Genomic DNA, 17318 nt, shown 5'->3' with positions numbered 1-17318 from the left:
TTGGAGGTGAAATACGGTTAATGTTTAGCTCATAAACAGCCCTGATCAGTTTAACACAAATTACTCCTTGTTGTGAGAACATTTGTGGCAGTCAGTGTTATTTTGCACTGACAATAAATAGTTCTTTATCTAGCTTCTGATCGACGCAGGCCTATGTGTAGATGTGATGATAACTGCCTGATGACAGGCAATTATTCCTGTCACGTTATCAAGGCGCCATCTAACTATATTGAATTGAATTATAAGGAATTAAATGAACGATAATGTCGATAAAAATATTTAATGACTCCTGTGTTGAACTATCGAATTGACATCTTCGTGGGTATGTGTCATTTGCGTATGCCACGCCTGTTTTATTGAAGGTAGTTTAACGCTTCGTATGATTTGTTAAATGAGTGCGTCTCGCATGAGTGCACACAATTTACCAGGTTAGTAATCGGTGAATTTGTGCTTATTAATGCTTGGCTAAATTTGTCATAGTCGTCAACATCTGAAGGGAGGGTGTAGATCCAACTAGGGTCCATGCAGGTAGCACCGTAAATCTCCCTGGTCTCTAATGTGGTGATTTACCTTCAATTGTTGGCGATCTATAGCCCGATTTTATATTGTGTCACTTAGAAAACACCCTTTTATGCTAATGTGTGAGTCATAGGGAGTCATAGTTTAAGTTTTATTTATATTGCATTGTTCACTTTATTACATTCATTTATGATAACATGCTAATTTCAATTATATATCGGTGTTACTCACTGTTTATAGACGACAGGTTTTACATTTTAAATATATTCATCTTTGATACATTAATTGTTCTCATGAGGATATGGCTACTAGAATATTGTCCATGTAACGATAAACAACTCAATCACTCACTTATGATTACAAAACATAACTGATAACATTGGCATGGGCCGTCACCTAATTCCCATTTTTTAAATACAACTTCCTGTACACTTTGGTACATTTTACCTGTTTGAACTAAATATATACTATTACAGGTTAGGGATGCTCAGTTGGTACTGATGTTATTTGGGAAACAAATTGTCTGATTGTAATTGTATTGAAAACGAGTATTCCATTTAACAACGAATTTCGTGAATAGGGACTATTTTTGTGCAACATGTTTTTATGACATGCTCGGTAACAATTCGAAATTTACAAAGAAGCGTGCCTGTGTGTCACTACACATTTCAGTGATAAAACCAGACGGAACGTTGTGGTGGTGTTGTTGAAACTTCGACGAACCTTTTTTTAATATGTGGCATCTGTTTCGTCAAGAACGGATACATGCAATTGAAACGTTGGAAGATGGAACGAGATGGAGAATATGGCACAATCTCTTAACATTTAACAGTCAGTAGTAAGCAGATAACAATCACGATATCATGAGACAAATAACGTTGATGACAGTCGCCGTTCGACCAAAGAAGATTACCGGCGCACAAGACTCTGTTACCCCATGATCGATGGAAGGTCACATTACTGCAAGACGTCCTCTGTGGCAGGAGGCAGCCCTGGACCAATAATCCTTGGGAAACCGTCATGTTTTTAGATATTGTTCGACTTTAGCTACAACACATTATATTCACAGAAAGAGATAGATACATGAAAACCAGTTCTAAAATCATTATTTCTTTCAGTCTTAACACCTTGACTTCGGGCAGTTAAAGGTGTCTCCTCGAGTCATCCAGTCATCCATTTTAAAACTTTGCAACCATCTGTCTTCTGGACGTTTTCTGTAGCTTGTTGCCAATTATACCATGACTTCAGTAAACACTGGATTGTGATTGGTTAATTAAAGTCATTCAGAGGTATATAATCACGTTATACAGGTCTCTGTTTTCCTCGCGCAATCATACATGGTTTACGGTAATGCACTATTTTTGTCTGCCCACTAACATGGCGGACACCAAACAACCTACCGATGCATCGATAAATTACGGCGATTTTACTGTCGGAAATTACACATATGTCTTTAAAGATGGATTTAGCGATGACGGGCTCGACTCACTACTGGCGTAAATCACAGCAATAGGTGTTTATACATACAAAAGTACTTCGAAAGCATGGAAACAAATATTCAGTCAAACAAGATCAAAACATCGTCTGCCTTCCGAATTTCCTATTCTAAGTTATGTCAGAATAGATCAAGCAATAGACTGCTACATACAGAGGCTCTCCTGTCGCATCTTTCCAAATTTGCACGTAAATGTAAACAATGACTTCCGAGAAAAGGTCAAGGCCATGAGGTTGCTGCCACTATTCTGGTGGGGAAAGGGTCTACGGTGGAATTTTCAAATGTGAACCAAGCATTTTAAACTTATTTGATATATGTTTTCCAACTTATCAGTTAATGATTGGTGATTGATGCATTGAAAAAACAAAACGTAATTTGTTATTACTGAATCTGGAGTTTGTTAGTCATTGACGATTTGCCACCAAACACCCCATTTCGGGCGATGCCACTTGAGATTGGAATACGAGGCCGCTTCACATATTGACTCGTAACCAAAGAAAGAGCTCCACCTGAAATTGTTCATAAAATTGTCATGGTAGAATGGAGATAAGCCTACTGTGTGGGAAAATCAGAGGTATATAACGAAATTATAATAGCTCTAAATTGTTCATTTAAAACCTCACGCTACGCGTTCAGTTTTAAATGAAATTTAGAGCTATTATAATTTCGCTATATACCTCTGATTTTCCCACACAGTAGGTTTATCTCCTAAGTATTCTTGGCCAAGTCGATGCTGCTGGTAAAGCGGCTCCAAACCCCCATTGCTCATCCAGTACATTTTTTAATAAAAATGTTGTGGAGTGATTGCTATGTCTTTATATGTACAATAATTAGTTTTACTATTATATTTCTCATTCGGAAGCATGTATTTCAATCACCCTCAAGAGTGCAATTTTTTTGCAGTGCGAACCATTTCACTGTCCGCTCAAATTCATTCATATGGAGGTCACTGTGTTAAAAATTTGGAATAAAATCCTTGATATCATTTTCCTTATAAAATTAAGGTAGCCACACACTGATGATTTGGATGTGCCAGTGCGTATACATATAGAATCCTAAAGGACATTTTCGCGATGGTACAATTACGAGACATTTATCCATTTTAAATGCGTTGTAGCATTGTCACAAAAGGCGTTAAAATACGGGACAACACGACAAAGTGACAATGTCACATACGTTGACACGACTGATGCAGTCGTTCAAGACGGCGCCGTTCGTTGTGTTGCGTTGTCTTGGGTACATTAGGACATTAGGTTGGAATTACAGCACCATATGTACATGCACTACACCGATATTCGCTTCATACCAGGGAATACACAAGGACGTCCCATACGCATGGGTCCTTTATCAATTCATTCGAAAGTTTGTTTCAAGTATTTTGCATGAAATATTTATTTCATTAAATGCATGACATTAATACTTAACACGATGAAATAGTCAGGCATATTATACAGACAAGAGTCTAATCTCAGTTTTGCTACCATAAACACAATCAGAAATACAATAAAATACATATCTTATATCAACACATATCTTAAATTCTTTTTAAAAACACCTATTCGGTTTTCAGACATGGTATACACAATCAAGACATGTTTACGTTATAGGGCATCTAAAAGCCATAAACAGTATTACTCCGTCTAAAGATAGGTCTGTCGAGGATCAGATATCCATATTTTGCTTTTAAGAATCAAGCATACATATTGTTGTGTCACGAGTCAAGTATACAAATTGTTGTGTCACGGATCAAGTATACAAATTGTTGTGTCACGGATCAAGTATACAAATTGTTGTGTCACGGATCAAGTATACAAATTGTTGTGTCACGGATCAAGTATACAAATTGTTGTGTCACGGATCAAGTATACAAATTGTTGTGTCACGGATCAAGTATACAAATTGTTGTGTCACGGATCAAGTATACAAATTGTTGTGTCACGGATCAAGTATACAAATTGTTGTGTCACGGATCAAGTATACAAATTGTTGTGTCACGGATCAAGTATACAAATTGTTGTGTCACGGATCAAGTATACAAATTGTTGTGTGACGGTGACGGTGAAGGCAAACATTAACACTAACAGAAATGCTACTAGTAAGAAAACGGAGGATGACAAATACTATCACTGTCATGGAATTTGTATACCTTCTCTTCAACTATGGAATAGCACAGAAAATAACACACCCTTTTACTTTAATATCATCGCTCAATGAGGCGTTTTGAACCTTTTGACTTTTTGGGTCAATGATTTTGAGCAAATCTCCGTGTTTTGGACTTGCATACACTCTATTATCTGTATACAAAAGGCGATGAACGTTATTAAAAGGCGAGATCACTTCCATGGTTACATTGTTCAACAGAGAGATTTTGTACAGGGCATTTTCCATGTGGTAGTATAACGCCTGACCATTGGGATCCACTGCTAAGACAGTTTTACCCCTACAGCATGTTAACACCTTTCTTTCTTTACCATCATGCGTAACAGAAAATATTTCCTTCTTAGTGCTTGCATAAAGCTCATTTGTTGCATCTACGGCAATGCTATAAATGCGACAACTAGTTGTTATCTTAAAAGCTGATCTTTTTTCCGACTTTGCTGAAACACGGTATATAACTGGCTTTTTAGATGCTAAGAACACAGTCTGCTTTGCATCATCCACAGCCATATCCTGAACCAGTGACCCTTTGTGAATTACATGTCTAGTTCCACCATCCAGTGAAACTGACACAACTTGATGTGGGTGTTTAGTAGCAATCAGGATACGCTGTAGTGATTCCACAAATGCCAAAGCTACGATGCCTTTTTCTTTGATGAACGGGTAATACGTCACAGACGTGTTCTTCAGGAAGAACTTGCTAATATGAGGCCTGAATTGGCTCTTGAACAGGATCGCTGCACTTTTTGGCTTCTTCATGACCCTGCCTGTCAATACAAAATTGCAAAATGTCACTGTAAAACCAACACCCAAAAAATCTTTAAGCAATTCCTTTTGAACCAAAAACACTTGTCCAAGACCTTTGTTCCCTCGAACAATTGGGGGAGCTCACCATACAGTGTTGAGACAGATGTCTGACAGCCAAATACGAACGTAAAAATTATAACATCTAACTCTTGAAAGCGATTCTGTACACAACCATCCAATGTAACCCTATCTAATTATTAATTCGGAATGGTCCTTCTTCTGGGCAATGTGGCATCGTCTTTCGCTGGTTATCAATTCGCGTAGGCAAAGCAGGTAACGCAGTAGTGGATGCTTTGGCTTAAGCAGTTCTTGACAGACCTGCATTGCGTATCTCTTACAGTGAGCATGACCCTTGCTTTAAACAGTTAATGTGTAAAACAACTTTCTTTGTCTTGAAATGGTATGGTATGGTATGGGACTGCTTTGCTTTAGTTTGTTGTCTGCTGGTTAATGCCGCACTGAGCAATATTCCAGTGATATTATTGCGATGAAATACGTCAACCAGGTCAGCAAGCCGGAGCAACCGATCCCGTTTTTCACCTCTTTCACATGCCTAGGTTGCTGCAGATCAGTTCTAACCCTGATCTCACAGGTCTATGTATTATTTGTGATTCGCCTGTTTACAAGCATAATGTAACTTTACCCAACAACAGTAGTGTGTAAAAGTCGCATTTCCCTCTTTTTAAAATCTCTATAATAAGAGCAGGCCCGATTGAAACCCCAAATCGTATCTTGTCATTTACTGGAAACGTTTTCTGCTCACTGCATGCTTTCTACGAAGGTCTTTGGCAATTCGTTATAAAACCTGACTTCTTACACGCCTTAAAACGAATAACAGTCAGATCGGGTCCAAACAGTGATATTTTATTTCGATGACTAAGACCACAACATTCTGTGGATAACAGAGGACAAACGCCTTTATTCATTTGAACTTTGTATTTCTCCCCAGGGGGGTTCTAGTGTGCACTCTGAGGAAGAAATTATTTGATATCTTGGAGAATGACATCTTATGTATAAAATCAGACTTCCCAAGCTGTGAGATAGTTATTCATGGTGACTTTAATGCTCGTACTGGTGATGGTACACTACCTGATTGTATTGAAAATGATGATATCACCTATCTGCCCATCTATAATGACATGGACTATAATCAAGACGACAGCCTACCACGCACATCACAAGACAGTGTTGTCAACAAGCGTGGTCTCTTTTTGTTAAACATTTGTCAATCAACAGGACTCAGGATATGAAATGGTCGATTGTGTTCAGACAGTAGTATTGGTAAATTACATGTACTGCCAATGACGGTCAGAGCTTTGTTGATTTTGTTTTGTGTAATTTAAGATTTAAATGTTCAATTGGCTAGGTAGAATTATGAGGATTCGCAATCCTAATTTCTCTTTATTCGATTTACATTTTGATTTAAAGTGCAAGTCACCGGTACGTTTTCACTGCAAACAGACTATAATAAAAGTGAAAAAAGCCATAAAGTGAAATATTGCATGGACGGCATTCGAGACACGACTTATATTGCACCTGAACAGTGCAAGTATGAAACAGATACCCATCTCCACACTGGAACATATTTCTAACATTATTGTGATATTTTCTTGATTCTAGTTAATGTGTTTACAGTATGCAGACTAGGGCTAGGACTGGGGACTCGTTTACTTGAACCCGGGCTGGGTACATCTGGAATCGAGTACCCAGAAAAGGACAGAACTCTGTAATGGCAAGGGCACATTATAACATTCATTATTGACGTAACACACATTTCATCATCGGTATTGTCCGATTAATGGAGGCCATTCTTAACGACTGTAATATATCTGAGCATGAGCAGTGAGGACTCAAGTTTCAGTAACAGCAGTAACAAAAAAGTCCTGTGCTTTAACGAGGAACGTAAGTAATGATGTTACTCTCTATATTTGTCAAATAGACAAATAGTCTAAGTTCAGTTTCAGTGTCTTATTGCCATCCTTTCAAGGTTTCTATAATAATCTCCGTCAACTCGTGATTGAATGTTCAGAAAGTTGACAGAAGCGCTTTATTCCTTACATTTCAGGGTACTCGATTCCGATTCGGGTAAGTACATGCCCTAATGCACACTACACACGTCAGGTCGTGCGGTGAGCCTGTTTTAGATTTGCCTTCTTCCACAGATATTCAGTGGACCCTGTGTATAGTTTGAGATATGTTGGTTTGTATTGTGATTATGTTGTGAATGGCACTGCTAGCATTTGCCGTCACGCTGTTTTGGACCACCTGCGTGGTGTAGTGGTTAGAGCGTCCGCCCGGAGAGCGGAAGGTCGCGGGTTCGATCCCCGACCGCGTCATTCCAAAAAAGACGTTAAAATATGGTACTTGTTGGTCCCTGCCTGGCGCTCGGCATTAGTGGGTACAACAAGGACTGGTCGGCTCGTCAGTATAATGTGTCTGAGTAGGGTATTCATGCTTCACTGCGGCATGGTATCTCAGTGGGCTAGCACTATAAAACCAGATTAATTCTGGGCTAGTACAAGCAGCCCCACATACACATACACATGCATGCACGTCGTCATATGAGGGCACGTCGTCACGGCAGGGGACACCTGAAATAGGCTTAACACATTGTACCCATGTGGGGAATCGAACCCGGGTCTTCGGCATGACGAGCGAACGCTTTAACCATTAGGCTACCCCACCGCCCCACAGGACAGCTATGGGAAATGACGACCTATACATGTGTTTGTCAGCGATGAATGTCGTATAATATATGGCCGACAGAAAGTGGACAGACAACCCCATGTATTTTGCCTATAGACCTTACAGATATCATCAAATATACCACGTTTCAGACCACGTTCATACCATTGCAATATTTTTGGCAAACATAAGGAGATGGAAATACATAATAATACAAATTCTATGACATATGCCATCACACGACTGATGAAAGATGAAGGCAATTACTAGTACTCACCTTTTCTGGAACGATTCTGCAAGCTGTGACGTCTGTGAGGCGTGCCATTACCAACTGTACCACTGAGTATGTGATTGATCCTGGTATTCCCTTTAAAACAGAACGATTTGCACCCGTGAATCTGTGCACACCAAAGTCCACACAGCCCCCGAGGAGGACACAGCGACGACCGGGTAACACCAAGCACACTCTTCTGGACACTTCCAAGATGAGGATCGTCAGATGTTTGGGCAGCAGAAGCAGCTGATGCAGTAAGCTGACAATACACACAGGAAATCAATACCAAGACACTGAAAACACATGATTGCAATTGTCTTCGTGTACAGGCAGTCATGGTTGTTGTTGTGTGAAAGTATCGTCTAACTCTTATAGAGGGATCATAGTTGTGACGTTCACTTTCCGATGTTTTGTCAGATCTGAAGCGTCTGTATGACGAGTTCTTTATGTGCCAAGATCATCCAATCTGGTATCTCCCTACACAGTGAGTTCTTCATGTGCCAAGATCATCCAATCTGGTATCTCCCTACACAGTGAGTTCTTCATGTGCCAAGATCATCCAATCTGGTATCTCCCTACACAGTGAGATCTGGAAGAACATTAACAATGAATACGACGAAAGAAAACAAATAACAAAACCAAACAGGAGTACATTGAACAATTTATTCTCAATTGTCTCACAAATGTCATCGTTTTATTTGCTTTTGAATGATTACCTCAATGCCATCTTGCATTCAGAAGGATAATTTACTTGACACAATGACACTTACGTAAATCGAATTACGCCTCTACCCATAAAAGTAATATTTCCAGAAAATATGAATGAGGTACATAATTATCGAAATAACCATGCATGCTACTTGGTGTTATTAATTGTCCATCAATACAGACAGTAAATGTATTAAATTATTTCACTGGAGGTTTTGCCATTTTATGAGCAAAGACTGATTGGATGAGGGGAAAATTCTAGTTTGCTGGAAATAATCCGTCAGTAGTCGAATATGCTGCTGTTTCTGCAAATCTAAGTGTTGAGGGTCCAAAACCAGTTATTTCTAATAATTATTTGGAATTACTTTTCTCGTAATGTTATATGCACATCGATGATATTCTGCAATTTTTAAAAATGGCAAATGTACCTCATCATACCGTGATCATTAATTCAAGACTAATAGAAGACTATCAGGCTAATACTGAATTTACTTGAAATGACAAACTAAAAATCTCAAACAGGTTTATCCCTAACACGAAATTGCAAGCCGCAGATTTTATGAAGAAACCAAAGACTTGCAATATTAACCATGAGCTCAAATGTTTGTGTAAATCATTTGATCAATCGATTGGACTTTTGCGATCACCTCGTGTCACTTCTTAGAATGTCCGGGTGATGGGGTAGCTTAGTGGTTAAAGCGTTGGCTCGTCACGCCGAAGACCCGGGTTCGAATCCCCACATGGGTACAATGTGTGAAGCACATTTCTGGTGTCCCCCACCGTGATGTTGCTGGAATATTGCTAAAAGCGGCATAAAACCACACTCTGTCAGTCAGTCTTAGAATGTCCACCTCTAAGTTTACCTTCAAGGCCAAATGTTATTATTGAAATTGATCATTCTCCGAACGTGAATAGATGTTTGATGGATATGTTCTGATAGGTTGTTTGGTTGGTTGGTGTTTAACGCCGCACACAAAACTTTTCAAGCTATATGGCGGTGGGCTATAAATAACCGAGTCTGGACCAGACAATCCAGTTATCAACAGCATGAGCATCTATCTACGCAAGTGTGATACGATGACATGATTGTGTCAACCAAGTCAGCAAACCCGACCACCTGATTCCTTTAGTCGGCCCTTACGACAAGCATAGGTTACTGAATATCAATTCTATCCTAGATTTTCACGGGTCTCAAGTTTAATAAAAAAAGTGATACACAATCCTCTGGGAACGACGAGACGAGTTGAGTGTAAATAGTGACGCCAAACGTGTATTTCCTCGTATTGTACAATTACACAAAATTGGAGCACATTTCCCTGTGGTGCTTAAGAGCAAAAAGTGTGTGTCTTTTGTAAAATGTTTTGTTTTGTTTTTCAGCAAATAGAGTAAAGAACGAAACTGAACGTTCCCAGGAAGGAGCATCACTGTTGAGCAAATGTAGAGCAGTATGGGAGAAGTTATTGTAGAGCTACAATGGCCACAGTGCCATGCACCTCTGAAGCGCTCTAAGTCCTATTTGAAGTTATGGAGGTACCAAGAGTTCTCCTTGATGGTCAAAGCAATGGCTCTCTTGCCTTCAGACACAGAAGTAAAACACTATCTATTGAGTGTCCTTGACTGTTTGAACACGATGCCTGGATTAACCTGTAAATATCCTCCGCTTTTAGTCGAACCATTTTTTACGAACCCAAGTTTGATTTCCATGGCAACCATATGGGAACACCCCCTTTTTATATTACGCTTATCTATGTATATCATTATGGCTTGCTAGTCAGCAATGGGCTATAACATTCCGGTTCATGAGTTTACTGCGTATTTCTCATTAAACACTGCCATGACAACTCATATCACGAGGCAGCATGTGGTGATATGGGGATAGAGTATTTGATAAAAAGATCACCATATACTCTTCATATACATAGGAACAATTTGAATTTTCGGAAAGAGGGTGCTCTGTACAAGTGAATGAGGTAATCTGCCCCAACTTCATGCAAATCTCTTAAGATACAATGTTTCCACGTTGTATCATATGCTTTTTCTAAGTCGAAAAAGATAGATACAGTATGTTGTTGACAATGGATGTTTTTATAAAGGATTCCAGACGCACCAGATGGTCAGTGGTACTTCGGTTCTTTCGGAAACCACATTGGAGGTCACTAAGGAGGTTATTGGTATCCAAGTACCAGATTAATCGATTGTTGACCATGTGCTCCATGGTTTTACAAACACAGCTAGTTAGATGATATAGAACGGTACTTTGTGGGATCAGTATGGTCCCGGCCAGGCTTTGGTATAGGGGTGATAATGGCATTATGCCACGAAGGAGGAAAGTTGCCGGTTGTCCAAATATCATCAAATATATTGAGTAGTGTTTCCAAACTTGGGTCAGATAAGTGTTTCAGAAGCTGGTAATGAGTGAGTGAGTTTGGTTTTACGCCGCTTTTAGCAATATTCCAGCAATATCACGGCGGGGGACATTTCTGGATTTCTGGAACTGAGGGGCATAATTTGATGAGGGGGAATGGTTTACCAAAGTTTGTTTGCAATTTCAAATTTATTTGTTGAAAGAGATTCACCATCTTTGAGATGGCGAACACCAGAATTTGATCCTTTGCACTTAATCTTATGAAACATGTTCCACACCTTGAACATAGGTGTGCGGGAGTTGATTTGAGACAAATATTTCCTCCATGATCGGCGTTTAGTTTGTTTAAAGGTACGTCTTGGCCTGGCATTTATCATTTTAACAGCATTTAGGTTATGCACAGTAGGCTGTTGTCGGAAATATTTTTCCGCCTTCTTCCTGTCATTTTCTACCTTGTTTACAGTTTTTATCAAACCATGGTTTGAGTATGAGCGGTTTGCAGAATACTTTGGAATGGTTTGGTCTCCAATGGCATTTAAGACGTCTGAAAAATGTTCCATGGGATCAGAAATCCAAAACAGAATGTATAGTTTCTTTTGTGAAGAGTATATTTCCAGGCTCGTTTTATCAGAAACAAACAAATAATAATAAAGGTATGGCATGGTTATTGATGAAATAAGAATAAACAGTGTCTTGTTATAAATATCACATCCTCTTGGGTGCGCCTTTGCCACCAACATACTTGACCTTTGGACTTTTATGACATGTATGTTTCCAATGTCGCATGGGAAGATCATAATATGATGACTTGTATCTTTTTTATTTCCACGGCATTCTCGGAAGATCATATGATGACTTGGCATTTTGTATCTTCTACTCTTTATTCTCAAGACTATACAACGGTATTTTGTATATTTAATGGCTTCCACTGTCTTCTCGGAAGATCATATCATGAGTTGACATGTTGTATCTTCTTCTACTCTTCCTTCTCAAGATCATACAACCACACGTTGTATGTTTAATGGCTTCCAATGTCTTCTCGGCAGAGCTCATGATAAGTATTCCTATGATCTTCTATACATGTAGTTTGACGTGCAAATCCCATGAATGGGGGATGAATTGGTGTCATCACTAAGTGATTCATTCATTAATGTTTACTTCCACAGAATCAATGTTTTTTACGGACATTTGATTGTTTTTTCTCCGGCATTGATGTTGTATACAAAGATTCAACGCATTTGAAATGACAAACAGGTAGATGTTCTTTATCAAATCATTTTATTGCAACAAAATAATTTATGCTAAATAGCTTTAATTTAATTCAGAATTGCAGTTGTGTTCATTTATGTGTAAACACTAGCGTGTATATCAAATATGAATTGGTGAAACTGTATCCACTTGCAACTGTATCAACGTTCAAGGTGAGTGTCCGATGTACATTAACACGCTTTTCATTGTTTTATGTATATGTGTTATCTATGGACGGCTATATCACAATTTAAAGCCCAACGGTTTGTCACAACATTTCCTAATTCTATTGATTTATTTACAAACTATTTTGCCGTCAACAATTTCTTCAGTTTAGTATTAAAATCATCACAAAATGTGTTCTTTCTTGAAAAAAACGTATAACATCATCTCGGGTTAAAGTCAAACATGTGAAAACATATCACGTGAAAAATGTGTTACATGTCGGCTATTTGTTGGGTGAAAACTGTGTTACCTGTAGGTTATTAGCTGGATGAAAAATGTGTTACCTGTAGGTTATGAGTTGGATGAAAAATGCGTTACCTGTACGTTATTAGCTTGATGAAAAATGTGGTACATGTAGGTTATTAGCTGGATGAAAAATGTGTTACATGTAGGTTATTAGCTGGATGAAAAATGTGTTACCTGTAGGCTATTAGCTAGGTATATTTGTTCATACTTAATGCCCTGTAGCAACACACCACACATTATACGAGCTTTAATATCCCCTTATCACACCGTGCCACTATGAAAATGATCAGCAGGTTGGAGCACAAAAATATTCATGTCGAATATTTTGGGGAGATTTTTTTTTCTTTTTTTCATATTATATGATCCCAATCTCGTGAAACAAACCTCTCCGTTTTTATTAACTTAGAAGAGAAGACAGAGGTGCAGATCTTGTTTATACTGTTTTCACATACACCATACAATTGTGCTCCCCTCCTTGATCTATCCCACGTCTATGAACGTTGCTCTCTACTTCCCACACCCTGTGACTAACAAACGTCTGTGTGTGGGAGAGGGTGAGTTAAGATTTTAAGTCACATGGACAGTATTTGAGTCATATCTTGACCATGAAAACTATATATTTTCTAAACACTTAAACAATGTATATACCCCTCAACAAAGGACAGTAAAATAACTATAATATCACATATTTAGATATAAGACTGGCACAAATCGTCTGTGTGATTGATTGTGTTCAGATTTTAAGTCACAGCGGCAGTATGTCAGCCATATCTGGACTATGAAAATGTACAACTTCTAAAACCGTAATCCTCCTGAGAGGGTACGTAAGTCCCAAAACTTTCAAAGTCAATTCAAACTTACCAGAATATTTAAACGTAGTATTCTTATTACCCCATGGTCCCCAGTATGGTGATCTACCTTCAGTTGTTGGCGATCTATAGCCTGTTTGTATATTGTATTGTCCAAATAGTGCTATCAGTTTTAACTTTCAACGCTAGTTTTAATTCTGATTGTGATCTTCTAGTTATTTTCCTTTAATGTCCTTTGATGACAGGTTTATATAATATACAATGTCATATATGTTCTCGTTACGATATGGCTGAAATATTGCCGATGTGACGTTAAATATACTGACACACTTTGAAAACGCAAAACCCATTTTGGTCATTTTCAAAAACGTTTCATGAAACAAATTCACTTATCACAATTAAATAATGTGATGTAAGGTTGCCAAAGAAATTCATCTGCACATTTGGGTTCAAACCCATTTCGTGTTTCTGGCATAGGGACAATTCATGAAAACACAACTCTGGCTGATTTCTTGGATCTATTGGGGTGCATGGTTATCATGACATGCACGTGCATAATCTGGGTATGGACGCATAAAAGGTTCAAATGTTTCACTACCACCGCTCGGCGAACAACAGAGGGAACAAGCTATTGGGATGCTGTTGGTGGGAACATCGCAGAGTGAGGCCGACCGCCACTTTGGAGTGAGTCCATCCACCATTCACAGACTCCAGCAACGTCAGCTGCAAACGGGAAGTGTCTGTGACCCTCCACGACCAGGCCAACTTCCAGCAAACACAGCTCGAAACACAGTAGCACGCCATGGACGCCACATCAGCGCTATGACAGTCATAAGACGTCTGCGAGCTGTGGGAATGAGGTGCCGGAGGCCATACTGCGGAAACATCATGACACCTCGTCATCGGGCTAACAGGCTACAATTTGCACACAACATAGCCGTCAGCCACCACGATTCTGCAACCAATGTGTCTTTTCTGACGAATCAAGGCTCTGTGTGTCCTTTGCAGACGGAAGACAACGTGTTTACAGACGGCAACATGAACGTTATCAAGATGGATGTGGCATTGAGAGGAACCGCTTTGGTAGAGAAGGTGTGATGGTTTGGGCGGCAATTAATGCAAGATTTCGGAGTCCACTGATTGTGATTAATGGTACACTGACAGCACAGCGTTATGTCGACCAGATTTTAAGGCCCGTTCCATGGACATCAGCAAGTGCCGTTTACATTCCAGCATGACAATGCCCGACCACACGCTGCACGCCTTACCAGCGACTTCCTCCACCAGGCAGGGATCCCAGTCCATCCCTGGCCAGCCGTCTCACCATATCTTAACCCCATAGAGCACCTGCGGGGTGTGCTTGAGTGCCGTATCCATCAACGTCAGCGTCAGCCAAACAACGTCGCAGAGTTGACCATAGCTTTACAGCAGGAGTGGCAGAACATCCCCGACGCATCTGTTCGACGTTTCTGTGAATCCATGCCACGCCGACTCCGTACTTGCCTGTGGGCTCAGGGAGGTCGCACTCGCTACTGACTTTCGTATGGGGGGGTCTGTGTGTAAAACGTGACGTGTCACCCATCATTTGGGAACTCATGTTCTCATTTTTCATGCAGTGGAAACACAATGAAATTCTGAACATATTTGTATTAAAATTTGTAGCCAAATGATGTATAATCAATTCACTCACTCACTCTAAAACCGTAAAGATGTGTATCACAGATTCGCAAGTTACCACATGCTACACAATATAGAACATGGATATATATCCCTGAAGGTTGATTACCAAACTAGGCACCATGGAGACTTTTGCTGGCTGCATGGACCCTAGCTGGATCTATATCATTCCTTCAGGTGTTGGCGAGTTCTATGCAAGTAGGCCATTCATCATAAGAACATATATTTAATTGACTGTTGTAGAGGGGGTGAAATAGTCCCAAATGACGTCATCATCGAACACCTGGCTGACCTCATTTCACAGGGGTGTCAATGACCTTGTACTGAGCTGACCTAAGAAATCAGGGTCATGGGTGTCAGTCGTTGGTCTCGGGGATTAATGACCCCGTACCCCGTGGGAAAAAGGATCCGGTGTGACTCATGCTGACTGAGGGGTTAATGACCACGCGACCCGTGGGAAACAAATCATAGCATCACACCATGACATCACGCCATTATTTTGGACCAATCAGCGTAGATCTCACTTGACCGCTGACCACAAACTAGTTTTATCCGGTTTCATTTTTAACTATAAAAACCCATTAATTCAACATCATGCATCACTTGCCAACTGCACTTTGAGGTGACTTCACGCCAACAGTACAAGTTCAACAAACGAAAAGGTTTGTATGTTTATATATCATATGCTGTGCATGTTACAAGAAACACGAGATGTTTACAGTTTACACACCGAATAACCATATTGCTGTCGCGTGTCATTTCGCACCCATTAAGGCTGAATCACCACAGTAATTGCTCACATTCCTGAACAAGCGGGCGCCCATTAAGGCATGTTGAATCACCACACACAGCGTTAATCGCTACAATTTCCTGGAGTCGAAGTTATAAACAGAAACACATGTGTCAAATGCTTGGTTTAAACACGAGGAGTTCATTCGGGCCCACCCGTTAACGCTGTCGCGTGTACACAAAAATTGTCAGGGCTCAAACGCGCGCGAACGTTAAATTACCGTTTTTTAAATTAGTGAATCGGTTTATGTCTTGAATATAATTGAGCACTGACGTTGCTAGGTTTATAAATAAAACTATAATTAACAAGCATTGTCACTAAGGTGACATAATCCCCCGCCGCAAATTATCAAATCAAACTTTTAAACAGTGAAAGTTTAAGATGAGTGAGTGAGTGAGTTTAGTTTTACGCCGCACTCAGCAATATTCCAGCTATATGGCGGCGGTCTGTAAATAATCGAGTCTGGACCAGACAATCCAGTGATCAACAGCATGAGCATCGATCTGCGCAGTTGGGAACCGATGACATGTGTCAACCAAGTCAGCGAAACTGACCACCCGATCCCGTTAGTCGCCTCTTACGACAAGATAGTCGCCTTTTTATGGCAAGCACATGGGTTGCTGAAGACCTATTCTACCCCGGATCTTCACGGGTCAAGATTAAGATGAAGTTAAATGTCAACAAAAACATTATCTTGCTCTTTAGTTGTTCAAACACACACATATTTTCAAGACTGACTTTGACCTTGACATGAATGTCATAGTGTATGAAATATGCAAAACTAGTACTAAAGAAATTGCTTATTGAAAAACATTCAAGGGAGGTCTTGAAAGTCTATGAAGCAAATCCAGTGAACCGTTCTTAAAATATCTTGCTGACAATTCAGGTTAACATTCTGAAAACTTCATAGTGTCGTCGTGACCCTACAAATTATGTGAAGGTCATCAAAATTGACTTGGCCCTGGGCCTTTCCTAGATGAAGCTTGGTGTCAGATATGAAGAAAATCCACTGAATATGTTTTGCGATATCTTGCTGACTATCTTACCAAGCAATTTAACATGCTGAAATCTTCAAAGTGTCTCTGTGACCTTGAAAATTAAGTGAAGGTCACCATAATTAACTGGACCCGGCGCCTTCCCTGGATACAGCTTGGGGTTGAATATGAAGAAAATCCAGTTCACGGTTCTTGAGATAGCTTTACATGCAGGTTTACATGCTGAAATCTTCAAAGTGTCGCCATGACCTCGAAAATTATGTGAAGGTCACCAAAATCGACAGGGCCCTGCGCCTTCCCAAGCTGAAGCTTGGTAGT

The 17318-nt window shown here is 39.8% G+C and overlaps 1 protein-coding gene across 1 annotated transcript in view; it reads right to left on the bottom strand.

Annotated features, from left to right (window-relative positions):
* Positions 1-17318, bottom strand: part of LOC124257855 — a 32483-nt gene that overhangs the window by 14320 nt on the left and 845 nt on the right. The window lies entirely within an intron of this gene.

The sequence above is a fragment of the Haliotis rubra genome, unplaced genomic scaffold (assembly GCF_003918875.1).
Source record: "Haliotis rubra isolate DU_JTF1 unplaced genomic scaffold, ASM391887v1 Scf677, whole genome shotgun sequence".
Classification (NCBI taxonomy): Eukaryota; Metazoa; Mollusca; class Gastropoda; order Lepetellida; family Haliotidae; genus Haliotis; species Haliotis rubra.
This window is presented reverse-complemented; position numbering and strand designations above follow the sequence as displayed.